Source organism: Phascolarctos cinereus, unplaced genomic scaffold (assembly GCF_003287225.1).
Source record: "Phascolarctos cinereus isolate Bilbo 61053 unplaced genomic scaffold, phaCin_HiC Scaffold_5;HRSCAF=322, whole genome shotgun sequence".
Taxonomy (NCBI): domain Eukaryota; kingdom Metazoa; phylum Chordata; class Mammalia; order Diprotodontia; family Phascolarctidae; genus Phascolarctos; species Phascolarctos cinereus.
The window spans coordinates 366,426,349-366,446,691 of record NW_027555958.1 but is presented as its reverse complement, the minus strand read 5'-3'; the positions used below and the strand labels follow the sequence as shown (position 1 = coordinate 366,446,691).

At 38.6% G+C, this 20,343-nt stretch overlaps 1 long non-coding RNA gene across 1 annotated transcript in view; it reads right to left on the bottom strand.

The window, feature by feature from the left end:
- The window catches only part of LOC110222696 (uncharacterized), a 38,893-nt gene extending 18,770 nt beyond the window's left edge, over positions 1–20,123 (bottom strand). Inside the window, exon 1 of the long non-coding RNA XR_002328464.2 lies at positions 19,675–20,123. This is a non-coding gene — a long non-coding RNA (uncharacterized LOC110222696). The remainder of the gene's footprint in view (positions 1–19,674) is intronic.
- Positions 20,124–20,343: the final 220 nt, after the last annotated feature.

Sequence of the window (20,343 nt, the reverse complement as noted above, 5' to 3'; positions counted from 1 at the left end):
TACTGGTTGATCTTTTTACTGGAAGGCATTCAAAGAGTTTATCTGACCTATGTTGAGGGGGAGAAATAGACTAGTCTACCTAGGTCACTCAGGTAAGATAACAAGGCAAAAAACAGTGCCACCACTACTCTTTCTTTCAGTTCCTCTGAGGCTGGCCCTATTTCAGAGAAAAGTAGATTTTCATTTATCTAGAACGTTCAAGGACTAGAGTTTCTGGTTAATTGAATGGTAAAACTTAAAGTGACCTACTTGGGATACCAATTTTCAAAGAATCAGGCTAAAACCAAATGTACTTAACACTACAATTCTACTGAACATAAGTGAAGCTGTCTCTAATGATTCATAGACAATTTTGCAGGGCTTCATTTTAAACAGTTATGATTTTCATCATACAATGGTACAGACACGGAAACGATGGGAGAGAAGGTTGAGTCATCCTTACTTATCTTGTGTGATTCTAATCAGCAGCATTAAAAAGCAATAGGTAAAAATTCCAGGAAGGAAAAATTTAGTTTAATATTAGGGAAAACTACTAGAACTGTCCAATAATAGAATGAAGTTATAAGTTCTCCATCGCTGGAGATGTCCAAAAAGCAGTAGAATGACCACTCGACAGAGAGATGGTAGAAAGGACTTTTACTTTTTTCTTGTTGTTGTTGTTCAGTCCTTTCAGTCATGTCTGACTCTTTGTGACCCCATTTGGGGTTTTCTTGGCAGAGATACTAGGTGGTTTGCCATTTCCTTCTTCAATTCTTTCTTTAGGTAAGAGTTGATCTAGAGCAGTGGTATCAAACTCAAATAGAAACAGAGGCCACTAAATTATACATAAAGATCCCTGTAGGCCATATATTGACTTAGAAAACCACAAATGTTTATGTATTTCTTTTTTATTAATACATCAAAACATTGAAATCAGATATAAATTATATTTTAATCTAGTTCAGGTTGTACTGGGGAATGTTGTATGGCCCACAGGCCATAATTTTTACATTTCTTATCTAGATGATTTCTGAAATCATTCCAATTCAGGCATCCCATGACCCCATATTGGCCTTATAATATAACCCTGGAATAGTAGCAGACAATATTTTCTTTTCCCCAGAAGTGGACTTCATGATCAGAAAAATATATTCCTATGGACCATATGAACTTTTATAATAGCCAATACATTCAGGCATGATATCATGGAACTGGTAGCCCTTACTCAACAGTAGTAGCAGGCAAGTCGCTAGATGTTTCTGACCTACTAGCTGAACAAGTAGCTTGGTTGTATCAAATGAGGATCAAATGAAATATTTGTAAAACTCTTGGCACAGTACTTGGCAAAGAGCAGGAGTTTAATAAATACTTACTCCCTCCTTGCTCCTCCCCTCCTAGAGTTTTGGACTTGGAGGCAGACCTGGGTTCAAATCCTCTCTCTGACACTTATTAGCTACATGACCATAAGGAAGTCACTGAATGTCTGAAATACTCCATTTCTTTATCTATAAAATGGGGAAAATGATGTTTATAGTGCCTTCATTATAGGATTGTCATATGACTTAAATAAAATAATATATTAACACATTTTAATGTGCTCAACAAATGTCAGGTATTTATTAGCCAATTATTATTAGCTATAATTATAACTATTTATTGATATTTGTTAGACATGTTATTAATAAGTCATGTGTGCTGGCTAATTAGGCAAAAAGACATTAGTTTAAAACTTCAGGGCCTAATAGCAGATGGCCAAGTTATAGAAGATGCTTTTTGGATAGTCATAAATATTAGCTGCTTACTTATAATTTTTAGCTTGCTCCTGAAAGTGCCAAGCAAAAAAAAAAAAAAAGTCATTGTAAATAGTACAACCAGAACAGAGATCCTTAAAATACTGTGATATGAATGCAAGTTCAACATACAAATCAACCCCATAACTGACACTCACAATGCAACATGGTCCAGGGGAAAGAGTGCTGAAGTTAGAGGTCATGAGTTCAAATTCTGACTCTAACACTTACTACATCTATGACCTTGGGTAAGTAACTGCACCTCTCTGTGCCACAGTTTACTCATCTGCAGCATCAGGAGGTTGTACCAGCTGACCTCTAATGGCCTTTCTTATCCTATAGCTAAATTTCTGAGACAAGTCTCACTGTGAATGGAGCCTTAAGGTTTTTATTTTTTCAGTTCAGTTGTTTTCAGTCGTGTCTGACTCTACATTTCCCCCCTTGGGGTTTTCTTTGGCAAAGATACTGGAGCAGTTTGCCATTTCCTTCTCTAGCTCATTTTACAGATGAGGAAACTGAGGCAAACAGGGTGAAGTGATTTGTCCAGGGTCACACAGCTAGTAAGTGTCTGAGGCCAGATCTGAACTCAGAAAGACGAGGCTTCCTGACTCCAGGCCCAGCACTCTATCCACTGAGTGACCTCGTTGCCCCTTAAGTATCCTGGTCACTCCTTTTTAGTACAGCAAAGATTGCTGAGTACATTTTCCCTGGTATGGCCAATATAGTTCTTTGGTATCAAACTCAAGATGGTAATGAGTACTTTATTACTAAAGGCATACATAAGAAATAATTTATGAAGAACCAGATGGTAAATACTTAAGCATATTTAAATATGGTTAGCTCCACTCCCACAAGAAAAAAAAATTTCTCTTCAAGTATATTTTCAATACATATGCCATCCCTACCAACATCATCTCCAATATATTCTATGTGTGTTTGTTATTAGATAAACAACTCACAAGGTTTTGAATTGAAAATACTACTGTTTCAGGACAATTTCAGAATATCAAATATTGCTTGAAACAAATGCTGTAGGGACTTTTAGCCAAGATGGCTGCCTGAATGATGGGCAGACCGTCCATGTCCTACATACAGCAAAAACCCAAGATTCTCACCAGACTGAATAATGATCAATAAATCTAATGAGTAACTACAGTAAGTCACTTCTTTCACCCCAGAAGTGCATTAAAACTCAATCAGAAGGCCACACAAAAGCAACAGGAAAGGGAGCTCCCAGGCAAAGAAGCACCAGTACAGGAAAACAAGCCTACCCTCCCAGCACAGACAGAAAGATACCAGAGACATGCGTAGGCTGCAGGGCTCTGTGTCTTGGAACAGAAAGAGTATAACCCTACCCTAAAAGTCCTAGGAAGGTCAGAACGCCCAGAATCATCAGAAACCTATAGGATAGGGACCTGGAAAGCCCCAAGAGGTCTAGCAATCAAAGCATCAAGACCCATACAGCCCAAGTGTCCAGGAATTGTGAGGTCCCTACCATTCTGGCCAGATACACCAGAGAGGTCCCTGAAGATGCAATGTTCTGAACTTCAAAAATGGGGGGGGGGGCGCGGCGCAGTAAGCCTAGTAGGTAGAAGTCAGCAGAGGAGCCCAAAGAATATAGGGCAAAACTAAGCAGGGACAATCACCCCACGCAAAAGTACAGCAGGGGGTGGTATATGGAGCTGATACAAAAGCCCATTTCAGGAAATAAAGATGAGGAAATGAAATTTTAAAGCACCAACCAGCATCAAAAATTATTGTAGAACTAGAGAGCCCCCAAAAGGAGAGAGGAACTATAACAAGAGCAAGTAATAACTCAAAGGGAAAAAGTGTATTTTTCACTACACGAATGTAGTAGAATTTACTGCATGAATGTCTACAAGAAGTGAAGCAAGACATAAAAATGAAATAAAAGGTGTGGAGGAGAGAATGAAGAACGAAAGGAACAGAAGCAGGGGAACAATTTATACAATAACAGTAATACTATAAAAACACCTTTTAAAGCTGTAAGAACTAAGATCAATATAATAACTTCATGATTCCAGGGCACCAATGATGAAACATGTCATCCATTACACAGAGATATGATGGATTTTGGGTGTAGAATGGGGTATGACATACATACACATGTATAGTATATCTCATTCTACACACTAAATCTAATATATGCCAATGCACATATACATATAAATATACATCATAAAACACACACAAATACACATATAAATACATATATTAGCATATATGTATTGTTTATGTATATAGTATGGCTTATTCTGTACCCTAAATCTGTTGGTTGGTTCTAGTCTAGGATTTTAAGGGATGAAAGAAAAGGGAGGGTAAAAGTAATACACTAGAGTAGGAAGGAGAAAGAAGGCAGTAGAACTTGCTATTTCTCATATCAGGATATAGGAGAATATACAAATAAGGAGGAAAGGTAGGGGGAGCAAGTATCAGATGAATGTCACCATTATTGGAAACATACAAAAGAAAGTTGAACATACACACATGCATACACAAGAGTTTGGTGTGGAAACATATTAAACTCAACAGAGAAACAAGGAGGGAAGAAGAAGGGATGTTAAGAGTAGAAATAATACCCAAAAAAGGAGTAGCCACAAGTAAAACAAACTTTCTCTTCCTGAAGGAGGAATTAAAAGGGGGGAAAAGAAAAGAACTAGAATCAAAGGGTGGCCATCAACTGCCAAATGGATAAATTAATTATGATATATGAATGTAAATGAAAACTATTAAAATTACAAAAGAGATGATTTCAGAGAAATTTGGACGGTATGAACTGATGCATTGAGAAGTGAATAGAACCAGAACTATTTATAAAAGGACAAAAACATTGTAAGAAAAAAACAACTCAGAAAGAATTAATGATGAATTGATGAATTCAATGATCAACCATGTCTCTGGCGGACCTATAATGAAGCAAGTTACCCACCTTCTGACAAAGAGGTGAAGGGTAGAAGGTGAAGAAAGAAACATATATTTTTACATTGTGGGGGTTTGTTTTACTTGACTATGCTTATCTATTATAATGTTTCCTCTTTCAGTTTTTAATGTGAGAGGGGGTTCATCTACTCCATCCACAACATCATTTTACAGATTAAGAAACTGAGTAATTGACTAATTTGTACATAGTCACATTGGTAAAGTGGCAGAGTTGAAATTCAAACATATGTTCTGGAAAAAAAATCAATTTTTGAGAAAAGAGAATTTTAAAAATTAGCAATTTGTGCTAAGAATTATTTTTAAATTTATTATTTTCTATTTTAATAGTGATGGAGGTAGAAAATCTCAACATTCCAGTTCTCTTAACATTTTGAGGGTACTAGTTCTATTTCACTGATGTCAGGAATTCTCAGGAAGAAATTCCTTCCGCCAATGCTGATGCATGACTTCTCTGTGACTTATAGTCTTGGAGATTTGCCTGGGACACTGAGAGATTGTGAGTTGTCAGGGGTCATAAGGCCAGTATACATATTCATTAAAGGCCCAAACTTGGATTTGAACCTAGATCTTGACTACAAGGCCTGTCTTCTGTCCACTAAAGTTGGGCTACTTCCCAATTTGCAGATAGTGCATGTTTAACAGTTTTGTTTAACTTGTTGATCTGGATTAACAGACAGAAATATGCAAAAAATCAACAGAAAAGTACCCCCAAAAGGTAAAGGATTATCATTCAAATCTCCTTTATCAGTCTCTAAAATTTCTTTCATTAACTTGTTATAGTGGAAGGAGCTCTAGAAGACCTGGATTTGAATCCTGTCTCTGCTATTTAATAGTTGTGTGACCTTGAGCAAATCAGTTCACTTTTCTCAGCTTTACTTTCCTTATCTGTAAAATGAAGGCATTAGCCTATCAGGGGTTAGGAACCTGAAGCCTCAAAAGGCCACGTGTGGTTTTCTTCGTCCTCAAGTGCGGCCCTTTGACTAAGGGCCACATGTGGCCTCCAGGCCACAGGTTCCCCACCCCTGGTCTAGGTGATCTCTAAGAACCCCTTCAAGTTCCAGATCTTTGGACTTGACTTGTATATATCTCATAACTGATATCATCCCTAAAAATTTTAAGGACAGGCTTTAAATTATTTTTTATTCTAAACCTAACATATACCAAATAAAGTGAGTATTTCTATATACATAACGGAACAGAAAAAGATTTTAGATGAAACTTCAGATCTCTATCATATGTATATATATATATATATATATATATATATATAGATATATATAGAGAGAGAGAGAGAGAGAGAGAGAGAGAGAGAGAGAGAGAGAGCTTGCTTCAATTTTGAAGTATATAATAAATTAGATTTGTAGCTTTCAAAGCTGTCCCATTTGTCTGTGCTTCTTTTTGCCTTGGCTTCAGTTCTCTGCATTTTTTAAAAGATCCCTTAATAACCCTCTTTTCTTTGTATTTTTATCTCTTTTTTCTATTCTATTCCTATCCCCCCTGCCTTTGAAGCCCATCCCAAATTGAAAAAAAAAAAAGACAGAAAAACAAACCAGGGACAGGCTTAAATAACCTAATATTCAACAACACAAACTAGCTATATATCAAAAATTCCCCAGTTACTGAGTCAAAATTATTTAATAAAAATGGTCATAGAATCATAAAATTCAAGAAAGGGAACTCAGAAAGGAAAGGCTAAATAAATGTAAGGAAGGGTCTTTTATGGACTGAGACATTGAGATTACAAAGAAGGAGGTAGGGATGAGGTGCTAGATGTCGAAAAACAATAGCTTTCCACTCATATTATTTTTGTTCTCCCAGACAAAATGGCTCCATCCTACAAATATTCCATGATTATAATAAGAGTCGAGCCCTCCAACTGAGCTTCCCTTCTGGTCTCTCTTCCTGGGACTTTCCCTTCAGGTCAAATAAGAGCTTTCATTCCTTTATCAGTCATTCTCAGACTTCACAGGTCATCTTTGTAACTGTAGTAGACTCCCATAGATGTGTTATTCTTCTTCTAAACTCCCCTCAGAGCACTGAGTGAACATTTCTACCAGGAAAGTTAACCCTTTCTCTCCCAGTTTTCAGCAACAAAGTAGTTTGTTTTTGTTTCTTTTAATTCAGGGAATTTTCCAAAAGCAAGTTCAACCAAGCTGCTGAGATCTCTTAAATTATAACCTGCCAAGAGAGATAACATAGAACAAAGTCTAAAACATGGACCTAGGTTTGAGTTCAAGCTCTACCACTGACTAGCTGTGTGACCCTTGGGCAAACTGTTTCACCTTGCTAGGCCTCAGTTTCTCATCTGTAAAATGAGAGGGTTGTACTACAACAAATGATCTCATATCCCTTCCAGCTCTCACATCCTGTGATTCTGTATATTCAAGTTAAAACAATAACATTATGATCAGATTACACATAATTGCTGAATATTTGACTTACTGCATCACATATGATTGAGAACTACAGGAAATGAAGACCGTGGATGATGATCAAAATGTTTGAAACCCCATAGCATCTTAGCTGCTCCTTAAGAACATCTTGTCCATCCCCAGGAACACTGTTTCACCATGACCATACGCTCCACTGTTTTCTCTGCCCTGGGATGCCCCATCACTACAACTCAATCTTCTTTCTCTCTATAGAAATTCTATCCAGCTTCCAAGGTCCAGCTCAAATGCCGTCTTCTCTATGGAGCCTTCCTGTTGAGGGCTTGCACTGATGGGTTTGAAGATATAGGTCAGGTCCGGTTGTTCCTGTTCCTGTCCATTATCTAAGAGCTGTCTAGGTCAGAATGTAGGCTCTCTGACCTCTTCCAGGCGCTGTCTGTCCCTTGGGAGGATGAAGGATTTTCAATAAACCTTGAAAGATAATCGGGAAGTGAGGAGATGACTCCGGGGGGAACCTCCCCCCAGTTACTGTTACCATGAGAAAAATTAATTGTTGATACTTGCTTTTTCTACTCTGGGTTCTGTTCCCACGAATGGGGTAGAATAACCCTAACCCTCAGATCAATAAACGGAGCTTGTTCATAACTTGCTACCTCCTGGTCCGCATGATTTCTTTCTCTCTCTCTCTAGCTTTCTTTCTTTCTTCCTTTCTTTTTCTCTCTTTTTTGCCTCACCGGAGATTAAACATAGTAGTGGATGCTGGCGTCTGCTACACCTTCCCAGATATCCCCTGGTAGAAGTGATCTTTCCCTACCCTGATCTACTTCAGCCACTTTGCAACTTTTTCGTACTTGACACAATCTCCCTTGTATTATGGTTGTGTACATTTCATCTCCCACACTCGATTGAAAACTCCCCAAGAACAATCATATACCAGCATCTAATTTACTTTAATCTTGCTCAGAGCACCCACAAGTGTGTTGCTCATTCTATACAAAATAGTTGAATAAATATATGTTGAATGAATGAATGAACAAGTGAAAGAATAATACTGGACTAATTTTCTTTGGGTATTATTTAACTTTTAATTCCTTCTAAAGCTTTGTAAGACAAAATCTTGTATTTGTCACTTTAAATTGAATCCTGGGTTCCTAGAAATTCTTACTAACGTCTTTTCATTTCATCTTTTTTCTAAATTTGTAGTGAAGTAATATACGGGAGTCAACATTCCTTGAGTCCTTTAAGAGTAGCTGACATGGAAAATTTCAGACTCAATATATACTTATAAACTTCTCTTTTCTTACATATAGGGCAATGCATATTAGCTTTGTTTTCTCTGATCTTTTAATATGAAGAATATGTATGTGGAAAGAGGTTTTTTCTTCCAGTTTTCAAATATATACTGAGTACCTTCAATGAATATGGTGCTATGACATCAGTAGACCAATATGCTAAATTCAACTTATCCCTCAGATGATTTACTGGGGCATCAAGACTGTGTTGCAGACAGAGCTGTTCAAAATGCAGCTCTCTCCAGGAAGCTTTCCCTGATTGTAGTCATGTATTTACTTTTTTCCCTTCAGAACTCATATATAGAGATCACCCTATATTTAATTAATATCTATTGATTATTATTATTTTGTTAATTTCTTTAAATCCTTTTTCATGTGTATGTGTTTTATCTCCTCATTAGCAAAAATTATATTTTCTTTATTTCTATTGTGCCTCTACTCTCCCTTTCCAAAGTATCCAGAATGTACTTTTTATTAATAATAGTAATAATAATAATCTTCCTGACTCCAGGCCCAATGCACTACCCATTGTGCCACCTAGTTGTCTCTGACATCATAAAAGTACCAGTAAAACACAATGGGCTGTCCTACATTTTCTTCATGTGACCAGCATGTTTTATTTTTTTTATAATTTATTTCTTTGAAGATATATTTTTCTCCTGTTCTCCTTCATAGGTTTTTATTTGTTATATGTTGAACCCTATCTACATCCTTACTTACATGCATCTCTCCATTACTTGCCACCATACAATAGGAACATAGGTTAAGTACTGGTATTACAAAGATGGGCCTTTGTTTCAGAAGAAGTTTAGGTTCATTAAAGGAGCTGTAAAATAAACAGTTCATATGTGTTTGCCCGGGTCAGAACACCCTCTACTCTAAGGCCCATGTGGTTACTTGTTTTGAACTGAACTATCTGGCCTCAGTATCCAAGGATGAGGAACACATCTCCCGAAGACTTATTGGTGTGTTAGAAGAATAGAAATATTAATGCCTGGCCATGGAATTGGGTTAATGATTTGACTGGATGTCAAAGGGGTTTTATAATGAATACTTCTTTTTCCTGAGGTAAACAACCTAATCAACATTCGAAAGGATAAATTTTGCAAAATATTCTCTCAAATGTGTCTATAAAATCATTTTTATTGCTTCTTAAGCCCATTCAGACCTCACACTCATCTCCAGGGCTTTTCCTAAGCAGGAGAGCGTGAAGGAAAGTCCCACAGCGACTTCATCTGTGTTCCTGGCAACAGCCCTTAGTGTTGAAAAGAAACTCCTCAAGGGAACTCAGTAGCAAAGACTGAACAGCTGCATGAGAATACTCTGTCACCTAGCACACCGAACTTGCTGAAGCTCCTGAAAGCCACCATTTTAATTTCATTAATAGCTGAGATGTATATAGCTTTTATAATGTCTTCTGGCCATTTAAAGTATATGAAGTGTTTCATATACATTCTATCACTGGAGCCTCACCACAGCTCCATGAGTTAGGTATCACCGGTATTATTATCCCCATTTCACAGGTGAGGCAACTGAGGCTTCCCAAAGTTAAGTAACTTACCTAGAGTCATACAACTGGTAAGTGTCAGAGGCAGAATTTGAACCCAAATCTCCTCATTCCAAGTTGAACACCACCCACTGACAAGCAGCATTTTTGTTACCAATAATAATAACTGATGTTTACATAGTACTTTAGAGCTTAAATATAACTTTTTTAAAAAAGAACTTTTACTGAGGTCTTTGATTTTCATACGACAGCTATGTCTTGATCTTCTCCCCTTCCTTTTAACCAAAACAAATAAACACAATTAAGTACAAATGAAATGTGCAGCTTTCCACACCCGTAATTCTCTGTCTCTTTACCAAGAAAAGAGAAGTGTCATCATCTATTCTCAAAGATGAGAATGTTCATTTACCAAGCATCTCTTTCCAACAAGACTTGGAATCAGGACATTTGTTTCCAAGTCTACATTTCTTCCAGTATCTCGTAGCACCTCTTCAAGGACAAGACAACAAACAACCCCACCCAAGTTCCCATGCCCCTTCCAAATCTAATTCTTATGCTTAAACATCCTAAATACCTACAGCACTTCTTTCTGGGATGGTAGAGAACCTTTAGTAAAGATCACCTAGAAAACAAGAACACCATGACTATCCCTTGATATCACGGTGATCCCTGGTATCACTTCCCCAGAGCAGTCCCTCTTCTCCTGCTCCCTAATGCTTTTCTTTTCTTCAAATCAAGTACCTTACATTTCTTCAGCCCTTCTACGAGAGATACTGGCTTGTTTTTTTTGTTTGTTTTGAGGAGTGGGAGTTGGGGGATTTTTTTGGTCTATACCAACTGTGAGGTAGAAAAAATTCTGGACTTGAAAATCTTAGTTCAAATCTTATTTCTGATTTTTTAAACTGGTTTACTGGTCATGTGACCCTGATCAAGTCACTTAATCCTGTTTGTCTCAGTCTCCTCATGTGTAAAATGGGAAAAATAGTGCCTATCTATAGGGTAGTTGGGAGGATCTACTGGCATAACATATGTCAAGTGCTTTGCAAACCTTAAAGAGCTATGTGTTGCTGTTGTTCAGTTGTGTCCTACTCTTTGTGACCTCATTTGGGGTTTTCTTGGCAGAGACATAGGAGTGGTTTGCCATTTCCTTCTCCAGCTCATTTTACAAATGAGGAAACTGAGGCAAACAGGGTTAAGTGACTTGCCAAAGGTCACACAGCCAGGAAGTATCTGAGGCCAGATTTGATTCTCACAGCCACCCTGCAATATAAGTAGTGAAGATGGTACTACCACTGCTTTACAGATAAGAAAGCTAAGCCTCAGAAAGACTGTGACCACCCCATAGTCATGCAACTGTTAAGCGTCAGAGATCGGATTTGAATTCAGGTCCCTTCTGTCTCTAAGCCCAGCAACTAGGATTATAGGATCATAGATTTAGAGTTGGACAGGATTTTAGAGACCATCTAGTCTGACTTCATTTTATTTACAAGGAAACTGAGCCCCAGTGAGGTTGTTATTTGCCCAAGGTCATAACCAAATAACAAATGCCATGGAGTTGACTCAAGGTTCCCCCTAACTTTACATTCAGCTTCCTTTCCACTGTACTATACCATCCCACTTCTTCCATCCCAACCATGTCCCGTATTTCAAAACAATAAAAGCTCTTAAACCACAAGCTAATTGGCCACTTGTGAGATAACCCAGGAAGAACTTGAATTATTTTTTGGTAATTTTAGAGACAGAGAAGGGAGCTGCAGAGGCCTAAGCCCACAGCTACACAGTCTAGGGATTTGGCATCCTAGGAATTTGCCCAGTCTCCTCTGTGGAGGTCACCTCACTCTAATTAGCGTCTAGCACCCTCTGATTAGATTCAAGTGTCCTCTTGTTGTCTCTGAAGTCATTGGTCAGAGTGCTAATCTAACAGCCTAGGAGGATTTACAAGTTCCCTTCCCACTAGGGCCCTGGTTGGAGAGAGAACCCAGGGAGACTGCTTTGTTTTATATCCAGAGCTCGATAAATGTTGATTAATCATGACAACCAGTTCTGGATGCCAAAGTAATTCCAGGAACAGAAAATAATTCTTAACCAACTGGTTACACCTTTCTTCCATGTCTTCTGGCCACTTAAATGTGCTCAGTGTTTAGTGCATCATTTTGTGATCCAACACTTTGGAGAGCAATGTGGAATCATGCCCAAAGAGTTACTAAACTGCCTAGACCCTCTGACCCAGTAATATCACTACCTGGTTCATTTCCAAAGATGATTAGGGGGAAAGGAAAAGAACCTACATGTTTCAAAATGTTTATAGCACCTCTCTTTGTGGTGGCAAAGAACTGGAAATTGTAGGGATTCCATTCAACTGGGGAATGGCTGAACAAGTCATGGTGTATGATTGTGATGGAAGACTGCTTGTGTTATAAGGAAATTATGAACGCGTTGATCTTAGAAAAAATAGAAAGACTTACATGGAATAATAAAGAGTGAAATGAGCGGAGCTAAGAGAACACTGTACACAGTAACAACAATATTGTTTTACGAATGACTTTGAGTGAATAAGTCACTTCGACTATTACAAATAACCAAATCAACTATAAAGGACATGTGAAGAAAGATGCTATCTGCATCCAGAGAAAGAACTGATAAATAGAAGTATGTTTAAATAATTTTATATATGTATATATGGAATATACATATGCATACATGTTTACATACATATATATACCTATTTGTATCTAATGGTAGCCATCTCTAAAGGGGGGAGGGAAGAAAAAGAAAGGAAAAAAAATTCACATAACGATTATATATATATATATTTTAAAAGAATAGCAAGTTGTACAGAACAGATTTGCAGTTTCACATGCAATCATCTTTCTTATTATGTTGTTACATAAATGCTTGTTTTATTCCATAAATTAAAAATAAAAGAAATAAATAAATAAAGGGGGAAAAGATTGATTTCATTGAAAGACTTAAACTGTTATGTTGCTTTTAAAGGCTGCTATTTTTTTTGGTATAGACCTGTGATTTAATCCACACTGGAAACATCCTGGTATGGCACTCCCTACAACACCCAGACATATCAGCAATTGGCCTATAACTTAGAGTTATACAGTTGCCTGGGTCATTAGAGGTGAAGTGACTTGCCCAGTGTCACACAGTCAGTTAGTTAGTACAGGTCAGAGACAGGACTTAGAACCAGGTCTTTCTGATTCCTCTCATCACTATACTCTGTTGCCTTTCATGAGGAATTTTTTAAGTTCCAAAAACTATTTAAAATAGACAATGAGCATACATAAAAAAGAAGTAAATTCTAAGCTGCTTACACAGCTCCATATTCCCTTCTAATTGTAGTGTACTGAATTAACTTTTTACAGCACTGTAATTAGCATGCTCTCGGAGGTTCTCAGACCATTTAGGGAACATCTATTTCTTCTTCTCAATTATCGTAAAAGCACCTCCAGGTCAGGAACAGGATCTTATTTCTTTCATAAGGGCTCTACACATAGTTAATGTTTAGTGATGCTATTAAAAGGCTCCTTAAGTGTAGACCATTTCTGGAGGAGCTGAATAGCATGAGAGTCTGCCTGAGGTATCCTGACTGACTGAGGATTATATAGTCAGCTTGGACAATAATAGCTAGCATTTATGAAGTGCTCTAAGGTTTGTAAAGTGTCTTACATATGTTAACTCATTTGGTCCTCACAACCACCTTGGTAGGTAAGTACTATTATTACCCTCATTTTACAGATGAGAAGACTGAGGTTTCAAAGCCAGAAAGACTTGGTTTCAAGTCCAACCTCTGAAAAATACTGTCTGTGTGTCCCTAGGCAAATTATTTAAATTCTCAGTGTTCTAGGTGTCTCTCTAGAATTGTAAGTTGCAGAGAAGGTACCTATCTCAATAGGTACCATGTTTCTTCATTTGGGAGTTCCTCATGACATCATCTTATCTTTTTAAGATAGGATAGGGTCTAATTGCTGCCCTATCCAATTTTGGAACAACCTCACTCAGGATACTTCACTCCAGTTCCTTTATCTTCCCCTTTCCTCTGCCCCCACCAGTTAGGCGTCTTTGAGCCAAAAAGGCTGAAACTTCCAACAACTCCCCCATTATAGAGTATAGAAAAATAAGGAGGCAGTCTCTCTTGACCAAGAGTGCAGAGCAGACTTTTTGAGAAAGGATACATAATCATTCCTACTCTATAGGAGATAAGAGGAATACAAGGATGCAAACAGGACCTATGATTTCTTTGGGTATAGGGAACTCCCAGAAGAGAAAATCCCCTATCCCAATGTACATCAGCACCTTTTCTGTCACTTAAAGCCTAGGAGAGATGCAAGTTAAATCCAAGGTCACTGCATCAGAGGCAGAATTTGAACGCAGGTCTCTTTAGTTTCAAGACCAACTCTATCCACTATATTATGGTTAACAATCTGAGAATATTCACTGGACTTGAAGTCAAGGAGAATTAGGTTCCAATTTGGCCTTTAATACTTACTGTGTAACCATATCACATAGTATGGTCCTGCAGGGTTGTAATGATGACCAAAAGAACAAAGATATATAAAGCACAATAAAAATGGTGAGTTAAAATAGTATTATTATCATGCTACTCTATGCCCACTTAGATTTGGGGAGCCTAAACTCAGTGTTCACACTAACAAATCTGACCAACAGAAAGGGTATAGTTATATTTTATCTCTACCATGATTCAGTTGACATTGGTCCAGAGTCTCTAGCTGGCTGAAACTATGAGGCTAAAGGTGTACATGCCCACCAAGTTTATGATCTGGAAAGAGATAAAGGGCTAGGGAGGGTACTGGCCAGGGTGGCCTATGATAAACATGTGATAAGGAAGTAAAGCTAGAGGCTTGGTCAGAGCAGACAAAGCCAAAGGAGAAGGTATCAATGCCTCATTAAGATTGACTTATATCTTGCCATTGGACTCCAAGACTCTGGAGGAGAGAGCGAGGCTGGTGACTTTGCCTCACTTAAATCCAATTCCTTTGCAAATCAAGACATCACCCTCCTGATGTCATTGGTCCTCTTCAAGAATGAAGGATGAACAACACCAGCAATAACCACTATAACCCACTAAAGACATTTAGGGTGGGGAGAATGGAGGGCAAAGCTAGGGGACAGAGAAAGACATCTCTTAGAAAACCATGGGGAGCCTGGTGTTTCCCAGTGCACCCTCTGCTGCTAGATGTAGTACAAAACATCAGAGTGAGCGTAAGATGGCCCTAACCTAGTCAGCAGCACTCCCTGATGGTTAAAGAAATAACTGTCAAACTTCCACTGCATACATTCCACTACTCAAAGAAACTAGGATATTCTTTCAGAGTGTACAACCTCCAAACGAGCCCATACTATCAAGATGTTTCGAACAATGACAAGCCCTTGATGCTTTCTTCTCTGCTCATTCCCCTAGATGAAGATCCAATTGCCCTATGGGATAATCCACACTGTGCTCATCTCTTCTCCAACACCACTGTCAGGCTTTTTTGCCCTCTGGGACCGGTCGAATTCTGTTTTAAAAGGCAATGTCAAGTTTATTTGCTTGCTTTTATCTTGGATTGGTTTTTGTTTAATTTATTCATGTTTCTTCACCTCATAGAGGATATAACTATCCTACTGAAAAGGGAAGACTAGCAGAGAAATAATCCCATTTGTACCAGAGTGGTGTGTTTTTTGTACCAACATCACTGTGTTCCCTTTTCCATGTGGTTCGGTCATAAGGTCATTTATTGAAGGGCAAGGTGGTGCCTTGAATCCAGCACTGTGGTTGTTAGACCCTCCACAGAGCCCAGCAGCGATCCCTACAGGCAATAGGTCTAATGATATCCCAAACTTGACTGTGTCAGGAAGAAGAGAAATCATTAAATAATTATCAACTGTGATAAGGCAGCAATTAAGCAAACACTTACTGCTGGTTTGGTCCAGATAGCAGGGCTCTCACTTTCCCGGCTGCAACTAACAAGAGGGCCAACAGTGTGAGAATCACACAATGACTGGCAAAGGCCAAATGTATCATGGTAGGATTTCATCCACATCCTGTTGTTCTGTTCCATAAGGGTTCCTGTTCCATCCCTCCCCTTTACTCAGTCCTTGCAGAATGAATCTTTGAAGATCAGCATAGCAGAAGAGAAACTCTAACTGGTCATAGTGGTCAATGTGTGTAGGCAAATGAAACAGAAAAAATCATTTCAATAGTCCTTGCAGTGATCCTGGAGAATCACATATAAATAGCTTTGTAATTTGGATCACATTTTTCCATTGCCTTATTCAGGTTAATTCAATTCAGCCAGCATTTATTAAGCATCAACCATATACTTGGCTTTTCTCTCAGTGCTAAGGAGACAAATACAAAAACTTCCACAGTCCCTGTCCTCAAGGAGCCTACATTCTGCTATGTTATAACATTCTATCACATGTCTGTTTCGAAAGTAATTTGTTTTCAATTTTCATTGAGCCTCATTAGGCTCCTTATACTTTGGCTTTAAGTGGTTCTCCAAGTCTTCTTATCCCTTATCCCTCAATAAAAGTAAAGATCCTACTTGTCATTTGGACCATAGATTTAGAGCTGGATGGGATTTTAGAGACCATCGGATCCAATACCTTCATTTAACAGATGAGGACTCTGTGGGTTGGACTGGCTAAGCACTTGCCCAGTGTCACATGACTTTAACTTAGATCTTCCTGCCTTCAAGACCAGCACACTATCCACTATAACTTGTTGATTATATTAATGTAACATGGGTTGACTCTGGCCCCACTATCTGAGTCAAATCAACAGGCAAGCATTTATTAAGTGCCTAGTATGTGCCAGGCACTTTACTAAGCAGTGAAGTTGCAAAGAAAGGGAAAAAAAGCCCACTCCCTGCTATGCTCAAACAAGATATATACAGGATAAATTAAGATAATCTCAGAGAGAAGCTCCTATCTCTAAGGAGCACTAGGAGAGACTTCTTGTAGAAAGATTGGATTTAGTAGAGACTTGAAGAAAGCCAGGGCCAGATTTGCTACATTTTTATGTCCAGGACCTTGAGGAGGTTTGGAAGTCTCTCTTCTCTGCCATTGGCTCACACCCCAACCAATTATGTTACTTTCATTTTAGGACCCAGTAACCAGCACCCCAGTTCCACTTAACCACCTAAAAGATTAGCTTTTACTTATTTACTGCTTCAAAAAATATGTTAAGAATAACTACATCACTCAGAAGGGACAAGATGGTGGAGTTCAGAAAGAAGTCCAGCTGAGCTCCCCACCAAAACTACACAAAGCAGATCTACAAAATGTACCAGATGTAATCTTGATAGGGAAATCCAAGAAAAAGTCATACAAAGTCATTTTTCCAAGCCAGGTTGGGACAGAGAGACACACAAATCTGTGGACACTGGCAGGGGGTGGAAAAGGGTCAGGTTCTGGTCAGAAGTGTCAGGCCACAAGGAGCCTTCAAGGACACTGAGACTGAAAGAGCACAAGACTGTATGATGCATAAGATGAAAGCTCAGACCCATGCTGGGGCATTGCAACATTGTGCCCTACGTGGGAACAGAGCCCAACTAGAAGTTTTGTCACTCAAGTTCAGTTCCTTACCTAGTTCCAGATCACAAACCAGGGTAGACTGAGGAAGGTTCTCCAGTCTAGGGATGGTGAAAAAGAGAGGTTCAAGCCCTGGGCTACATACACAGCAAGGAACAATTTCAGAAGCAAGCAGCAAGGTTGTGCTCTAGAACCTAGGAGCAGGGTCTCAGTTCCAACTTCTAGCCCAATCTGAAGCCTGAAGAGGAATTACCAGGGCAAGAATCTTAGACAGAATCTCCTAGGAAGCTTACAATTCTATCACTACAAATACTAGCTGAATGTAGCAGCAGTTTACTGTAGGTCAGACCCCAACCTGGGTCAACTACTTGTAGAGCTCAGAAAAGGGGTCTATGATCTAACTTTATTCTAGATCAGACCACTGTGAAAACACTGAAATCTTACAGGTTCCCAGTCTGAGCCATCCCTGAGAACTTAGAATAACACAGTAGTCAATATCTCAAGAAAGCAAAAAACAGGTCCAGTCCAAACATACCCACCAGAAGGGCACAGAGTCCAACTCTAACATAAAGTCTGAATTCATGAAGTTGACTGGAAGAATGAGGACATTTTTTTTTAAATCATAGAGGTTCTATCACAGAGGAAGTCTCATTAAACAGAAGACTTGGGAATGGTTCTGTTATGACTTGATGTTTAAAACGAAGGGTGCAAAGGGAGGGGAAGAAGAAAACTGGAAGATAAAGGAAGGTTAGGGAAAATTATCTTACATAATCTATACAAACAGGGAGGAAGGAGGAGGGAATGGCTGACACTAGAACCTCACTCTCGTCTGAACTGTTTGTAGAATACACACACACACACTCACACACACACACACACACACAGAGTTCAGTACAGAAAAACACCTCACTCAACAGAGAAATAGGAGAGAAAAGGAAGAAGGGAAAAGGGGAATTAGAGTGAGGACAGATTCAGTCAGTTAACAAATTTTTATTAAGCACCTACTATGTGCCAGGCACTGTACACAAGTAGAAGTCTATGAAAACAAGAAGGAAGGGGGTCAGGGTCTAGACAACAGTTGAACCTCCTCATCTGAACTGGTCAAAAGGAGGAAGAATACACACATACACACAGAGTTTGGTACAGAACTACATTTCACTTAACAGGGAAATGGGAGGGAAGGGGAGAAGCGAGAAGAGGTAATTAGAGGGAGAGTAGATTAAAGGAGGGATTGGTCCTAAGCAAAACAAACTCTAAGGATGGATAAAAAAATATTTATAGCCCTTTTTGAAATGGCAAAGAATAGGAATCTGTGGGGGCACCCATCAACTGGGAAATGGCTGAACAAGTTATGGTATATAAATGTGATAGAATGCTATGTGCCATAAGAAATTATAAAGAGGGTGGTTTCAGAAAAAACAAACTTAGAAGAATTTTGTGAACTGATATAGAGAGAAGTAAACAGAACCTGAATAACAATTTATACAATGACAACATTGTAAAGACAAACAACTTTGAAAGATTTATGAACTCTCAATCAGTTTAATTACCAAGCACAAAATCCAGAGGACTAATAATAAAACACGCTACCCATTTCCTAATGGAAGAGAAAGGGTCAGAGTAAAGAACAAAATAGACAGACAGACAGCTAGAGAGATAAAGAGATGATACAGATGTAGACATACAGGTATTTCTTTTGAACGTGGACAATGCGGAAATTTGTTTTGCTTGACTGCACATATTTGTAACAGAGGTTTTGTTTTTCTTTTCTTCTCCGTGAGAGATGGGAGACAGAGTAGGCAGATTTTGCTGATTGAAAAAAAAAATTTAATTTAAACAAAAAGAACATACAAACAATTTTTCCCAATACTTTGGGGACATCATCCCTTCCATACCACTGCAATCTATGGGGACAGGTAGGGGAATTAGGTTTATAACTTAACTTGATTCCTAAGTTACATTAGTCCCACCAAGTTCAACTCCAAAGTCCTCTAGGTTAGCAACCCTAGACTTTAGCTCTCTAGGTCTTCACTGCTGGACTCCTGGATCTCTGTGGTCAGAGCTTTGAGGATGGAGACTACTTTCTCTGTACCTAGAACTGAAAAGGATAAAAGAAAAGGCCAAAACTCTACACTCGTTTCTCAGGGCCACATAGCCTAACAGGGGAGACAGGATAGGGAAGAGGCAGTCCTCAGTCCTTCCCCACTTACTGCATGATGTGAGTGATCCTTAGACAGGAAAGCAGATAAAAGTCCTGGCTGCTCAATCAGGCAGTCTTAAAGACTCAAACAGTTCTGGCCATTCAGTCAATGGAAAAAGACTGTTCCCAAACACGTTACAACAATGCAGAATGTCCATGTATGTTCTGGTTCTCCAGTCTCCTGGAAGCAGATTCTATGATGTCTTCCATGTGGGTGATGCCATTTTAGGTGGTCTAGGTATGCATATGCATCTAACTCCCATTGTATTAAATAGATATTTATAGGCACTAAGCAATGGGGCTCTGGACTGGAGAAAGGCTATTTGTTTATTCAGTGCTTTACACATGGCTGAGCTAACTAAATTTGAGCTAAATTTGCCCTTGACAGTCTTCAGTGAGTTATACAGCATCCCAGACACCTTTGCCTTGCGGCTATTTCCTTTCCTGACTAAGATGAACCCATTAACCATTTCAACAGGATGTGAGTCTGAACCTAGCCTTTTGGGAAGCTTTCTCTTCTTGAGAAACTCCATTTCAACCCCTCAGATGCCTAAGGCACTTATTAAACTACCTTTAGCCTTTTCCACAGACAAATCAATTTGTACAGCCCTTAGTGAACTTTTCACCAAAGAAGGATTTTTCTTTTTTATTCTTGTACTTATTTTATATTTTGTCAAAT